Source organism: Sceloporus undulatus, chromosome 5, assembly GCF_019175285.1.
Source record: "Sceloporus undulatus isolate JIND9_A2432 ecotype Alabama chromosome 5, SceUnd_v1.1, whole genome shotgun sequence".
In the NCBI taxonomy this organism is placed as follows: domain Eukaryota; kingdom Metazoa; phylum Chordata; class Lepidosauria; order Squamata; family Phrynosomatidae; genus Sceloporus; species Sceloporus undulatus.
In genome coordinates this window covers 133,744,702-133,751,451 of record NC_056526.1, presented here as the reverse complement: position 1 = coordinate 133,751,451, position 6,750 = coordinate 133,744,702, and the positions used below count along the sequence as shown (strand labels likewise).

General features: G+C 39.1%; 1 pseudogene; it reads left to right on the top strand.

Moving 5' to 3' along the window:
• Positions 1–430: 430 nt before the first annotated feature.
• LOC121931955 lies at positions 431–892 on the top strand (annotated as a pseudogene).
• The last annotated feature ends 5,858 nt before the right edge of the window (positions 893–6,750 follow it).

Here is a 6,750-nt window from a genome sequence, read left to right as displayed (position 1 = left end):
TATGTCCCCATCCCAGCCAAACAGCTCATGAATAACCATTTAAACTGGCAAGGAGGAATAGGAATTTTGAAGCATACCCACCGTAAGTTACTCGAAGCCCATTTATAGTTGCCCATCCATGTCATACTGCATAACCAATGGGGGTTATCGATTGATCTCTAACTTCTCAAAGAGAAATTTTGTGCAAACACAGTAACTGTCATTTATTGGGTACAAAATGTGTTTTAAAGAGAGCCCCCTCCGCTCACATTTTCTTGACATGAAGAATCATTTTGAAGAACAACCAACAACAAAAAAAGCTCTGATTGATCCCTGAACACTTCATTGGTCTTTTTTTAAAAAAATGTTTTCTGCTGTGAAATGTTGCAAGAATTGATATTTTTCTTCCCCAGCACATTCTTCCCCTTGTCATTTTGAACTGTCTGCTCCAGTGAAGATTACTTACAAGAATATGCACGTCTTGATCACCCACAACCCAATCAATGCAACCCTCACCAAATTCACAGAGGAGTTGAAGAAATATGGAGTAAGAACCTTGGTGTGAGTTGGTAAAACACCTGTTGAAAAAGAAGGAATCCAAGTTCCAGGCTGGCAGTTTGATGATGGAGAACCATTGCTAAGTGAGATTGCAGATAACTGGATTAACTTGTTGAAAACCAAATTCCATGAAGAACCTGGCTGCCACATTGCTGTACACTGTGTGGCAGGGCTGGGAAAAGCACCTATTCTGGTTGCCCTCACACTCATTGAATGTGGAATGAAGTAAGAGGATATCTTACAGTTTATAAGATAGAAAAGGAGAGGAGCATTCAAATAGCTGCTTCATCTTGGGAAATAAGGACCGAAGATGCAATTACACTTCAGATATGCCAGCAGCCACTGCATTGTGTAGTAAACGGGGAGCACTCTATGAAGCCTTGATGCTGTCATGGTTGTCTTTCTGGACTCGTGAAACTTGGAAATGTCATTCTGGTATTGGATAGTATTTTTACCATAATCTTCAATATACAATGAGATATAGTTGCTATTGTTGTTTTCAAGTGTTGAGACTGTGAGTCATTTTTCTATTATTGGAAAATCAGCATAAGCCATCTCCACAAATACCAAGCAAACAGTAAGAATTTAAACATTGAGTTTACATTTCTTTTCATCAAGAAGAAACAGCTGGCATGCATTAGTGTTTTCCAACATTCTTTGGCTTATTTTATGGGGCACAAGCATGTAATAGACAGGAAGAGGTACACTTTAGTAAGGTGCATTTCACTAGATATTACTGCTGCATAAAGGCTTGGATAAGCCCTGTTAACATGAATGGAAGTTGGGAAACAACAGGGCCTGGTGAAGTTTGCCTGCAAATACCTCTCACTGGAAGGAAGCAGAATTGTTTTAAGCAATAATATTAGTTAGTCAAGATCTGTTAAGTGAGCTATGTCACAAGACAAGTGAATCAGAAGACACAGCACAGTGCATAAAATATTGAGATATGAGAAACTAGAGCACTCACCCAGTGCCAATAGGTCTTAAAATAGAACTGTAAAGATTATGGTTTAAATATTTGTAAAAAGGTACATCCCAAATGGACTGACATATACCATATCAAGGACTTCATAAGTGTACATAACTGCATTGTGTCATGACATGTTAGAATTACTCTAAAAACTATCAGTGTAAAAAATCTGCTTGTTACAGCTTTACAGTGTCATCTATAAGCAACATAAATTGTCATGACTTAATAATTTATGGCTCATTTCTTTACAAAGGTATATGAGGTGGCAAATATAAGAAAGGCCAAGACATGTTTGCAAACTCCTCAAACCTAAATAAATTATCTTCTACAGGAGAGTGGAAGGGGGCACATAGTTGTTGCAAGATAGTAACTGCCCAATTGCTATTACTCCATGTTCTCCAACTGTGCCAATTTGGCAGGGACAGTGCCAATTCATTTTCTGCCATCACACTTTTTCTGCTGCTCTTGAAATGTCCTGGTTTCTCTGTTCTACTCAAACCACTTTCTCACTTTTATCCTCAATTTACTTCAGTTACACAAACTGAGTTGAAAGTTGCAAAGTAATTTACACTCGGTTCAACAGAGGAAAAGGAGAGGATAGGCAGGGGCAAAAGCAAACTGCTGCAGTGTCCTCTATCTTGTGTGTTCTTCCTCATTAAGAACTCTTGCTATCTTGATCAAACTCTGATGTTGCTTGATACATGTCCCAGTTTTCATCTGTAAAATGTTGGATGGTATGTCTTTTTTCTATTTCTTATTTATGCCCTCTCTGTCATGGCTTATAGATGTAATTAGTTGCACCACACTAGAATTTGCTGGTTCTCTTTCATATCAAAAAGGCTGCATGCTGGCTTTCTTGTGGTCTAACTGACTGAAGCATGGAAGACAAGTTTATTGTTATAATGGTACTGTAGACAATATATTTGGGCATTTTGAACTACGGAAGCATGCTATAGGAATGCTGAGTATCACTTATTGTTGTCGTCATCTTCATCATCCTAAAACTCCCCTGAATGTTGAGGTTGGTGATCACATACAAACACTCCTAATCAATAATGCCCCAAAGGCCAAATGATCTGCAGCTCCTAGCTCATAAATGAAAGTTATGCATGCCAGAGCCCAGATTATGGAATTCCACATACAGCATCATTAATTATCAAGGTTGCTCTAGAAATTGATAAATTTTTGATAAGAATTGGAATTTAATATTCATTCTGATATAAATTAATTAGCACTGTGCCCAGTTTAATTTGTGACAGAGGCCTAAAGCAACTTCACATTATTATTCCACATTCCTGCAAACACTACCTTTTTAAATACTGAAATTGTTGATTAAATACATTGACAAAAATATTTTAAAGCAATTTCTGCTAAAATCATTTATATACATAAACAGAGAGAAAGGGGATCTAGCTCTTAACATTTATTGCATTTATCTCTACAAACAACATCACAACAATAATCATTATGCAAAATCTTGCAGGGCATCTTGGAATGAGATGCAAATCCTATTACAAAGCTGGCATCACCAAAATGCTAGTTCTTAACAAGAATGGCCAGTCCCAGATTTCTTTTGTCAATGTGAGAAAAATGGTTTTTTTGGGACACATTATGGCATGAGGATGGACCAACTTGGTCTAGGGACCAAATTGGACTGTGAATGTGGAGAATCTCCAGGGTTCAAGTCCCTGCATAGCCACAGAAACCCACTGAGTGACCTTGGGCAGGTCAAATACTCAAGAAGAAGGCAATGGGAAGAAATCTTACCAAGGTGATAGGTTTACTTCAGCTATATTGCGTATTGAAACATATTCCATGGCTCACTAAATCAAGTTACCTCTATCTAGCTGAAAGCTTAATTCGGGCCGCATCCTGTTGTTATTAGAAGGCTCTTGCCACCAAATTTGCCACCTGAATAGCCCAGGTCCATCCCCACTTCCAGGATCACTCACTGTCTGATCCGGGAGTTTTCCGGCTTAAGAAAATGGCTGCAGGAGCGCTCCTGGAAGCAGGAATGGACCTGGGCTGTATTCAGATGGCGAAAACCTTCTGATAACATCAGGATGCAACCCAAATTAAGCTTTAAGATGGATTGAGGTAATCAATTTAGTAAGCCATGGGATAAGCTTCATACTGTACTTTATTATGCATACAACCATATTTTTCTGATGTGAACTTATCTTCATTAAAATGCCTTGTTGACATTACCCACAATGTTAAAACCTTCTCCTCCCACCATCCTTCTCCCTCTCCAGACCTCTCCTGACCACCTAACATCACTTCCCTCTGATTCTCTCCAATAACTTGATGCTAAAACTTTCTCTCACAACACCAGGGAAATTTTCATAGTGCAATCATCATAATAGTTTAGATACTAGGAAAACAATTAGGAATAACTTCTTAACATCCTCTTTTAAAATAATAATAATAATAATAATAATAATAATAATAATAACAACACACACACACATCACAACAATTGGCAGTTTTCCCAACATTAAGGGCTAAGCTCCAAAGGGACACCTATTTGTTTATGAATGCACTAAATCCTATTGACTTGTGTAAAGCATTAGTCATCACCTTCTAGAAATCCTCACAATAGAGATGTGGGACAATTCTGCAATCTGTCAGCAGCGCTGTTATCTAGCTATGAAAGTGACATAAAGAATACACATAAACATTGTGGAAAGTGATACATACCCAGAATAAGATTTCAAACGAAGATAGTTTTCATTCAATACTACTTCTATGTCTCATTGGATAGCAATAACTATATTATGTATGACTGAAGCATCACAAATCAAGGAAAGTAGTATGTTATCGCAAGAACCTCAAGGAACTTTCATTAGAAAAAATAATCACCACCTTGTATGTTTCTGGCTGTAAAGATGGTAGACACTCTATAAGGTAATCAAAAACACATGTAATGCATGCATCACTGTTGTATCAAGCTCTGTCCTATTAAGTGGTTTCCTTGACAGGCAGCTACTAAAAATGTCTGCCTAGCTATCATTTAAATTTAAAGATAGCCTGGAGAACTAAACAGATGAAATAAAAGATGATCAAAGGCAAGAAGAGTGCAGGAAGTAGTAATTGGACTCCAACGACAAACTAGTTTCATTCAAAGAAATGGAAGAAGGCACCGTGGCCTTGAATAAGCAATACCTTTTCAGACTAAAGAGCTGCACCTCTTTTTTATCTACTCACTGGCTGCAGACTGGAAAAACACACTAGGGCTGCATCCACACTGCAGAAATAATGCAGTTTGACATCATTTTAACTATGCTCTGGAATTCTGGGAAATGTCTCTCGTGAGACATTTAGCTTTTTTGTCAAAGAGCTCAGGTGACATAACAAACTACAGTTCCCAGATGATGTGTCCAACTACAACAGTCTCAACTTAATCATTTAAATTTAAATCAGATTTAATCATTTTGTTTTCTAGGAAGAGTTCAGACTTAATTTGCCAGATTAATCTTATCTCTTTCTTTTTTTATAAAGAGTTACAACCTCGATAGAGGAAGGAATGTTGTGGATGTAGCATATCTTGATTTCAGTAAAGCCTTTAACAATGTCCTCCATGATATTCTTATAAAAAAGGTAATGAAATGTGGCCTAGACAATGCTGCTGTTAGGTGAATCTGAAATTGGTTGACAGATGGAACCCAAAGGACAGTGCAATCACTATCTAGATTCTATGGTGTCACCTGGGGAATGATGCATTTTCTCTCCTCTTTTCCATCGCTGGGGACAGAGCACCTGGGAAAGGTGAGCATTTGCCCCTTCTCTCCTCCATCACCAGGTTTCCTCCCCAAGGAGCCTGATGATGGAACAGCCAGGAATGGTGAGCATTCACCTCTCCTCTCCTCCATCATCAGGCTTCCACTCCAGGGAGCAAGCCCAGCAAGGGAGCAGCCAGGAAAAGTGAGTCTTCATCCCTTCTCTGTTGCTGGGCTTTCTATCCAGAGAGAAAGCCCAATGATGGAGCAGCTGAGAAAGGCCAGCATTCACCCTTCCAAGCTCAAAAGGGGAGGAGGGCTCAACTAGGTATCATCCTTCCTCTGGGATATCACCCAGTGTGATCCAGACCCCACCCCACACATCACCAGCAATACCACTGTCAAAGGGTGCTCACCAATGGCTCCCCTTCATCCTGAAGAGAAATGACTAGTGGGATGCCACAGTGTTCTGTTCTGTGCCCAGTGCTATTCAACATCGATACTTATCAATTTTGCAGATGACACCAAATTAGGTGAGGTATCTTAAGACAGAATCAGAATTCAACAAATTAGAGAGTTGGGCCAAACTAACAGAATTAATTTAAACAGGAAGAAATGTATGTTACTACACTTAGGCAGAAAAAAAGGAAAGACTCAGATATAAGATGGCTGACACCTGACTTGACAACAGTACATGCAAAAGGGATCTGTACATGCAAAAGACCACATGCTGAACATGAGTCAACAGACTGATGCAGCAGCTTAAAAAGTGGATATGATCTTATGCTACATCAATAGGAGTGTAGTGTCTAGATCAAGGGAAGTAATAGTGCCACTCTATTCTGCTTTGGTCAGACCTTACCTGGAATACTATGTCCAGTTCTGGCCATAACAATTCAAGAGGGATATTGATAGGCTGGAATGTGTCTAGAGGAGGGCAACCAAAGTGGTGAAAGGTCTAGAAACCATGCTGTATGAGGAACAGCTTAGGGAGCTGGGTATGTTTAGCTTGAGGAAGAGATGATAAAGAGGTGACATGATAGTCATGCTTAAAGAGTGTCATTTTGAGGATGGAGCAATCATGTTTTCTGCTGCTCCAGAGACTAGGACACAGAGCAAACTACAGGAAATGAGATTCCACTTGAACATTAGCAAGAACTCACTGATGGTAAAAGGTGTTCAGCGGTGGAATAGGCTGCCTTGGGAGTGTAGTCAAGTCTCCTACATTGGAGGTTTTGAAACAGAGGCTGGATGGCCATCTGTTAGGAGAGATGTGATAGTATATTTCTGCATGGCAGGAAGTTGGACTGAATGGCCCCTGTGGTCTCTTCCAACTCTATGATTCTATGCTCTAGGGCCTATTTATTTGTCTTTTTGGCAGACCATAATATCCATAGAACTCTCTTCCAGCACCACATTTCAAATGAGTTGATTCTCTTCCCATAAACTCTTTGATGTCTTACTTTCACAAACATATATAAAATTATAAATACTACTGAATGGATAATTCTGACTTTGGAATTT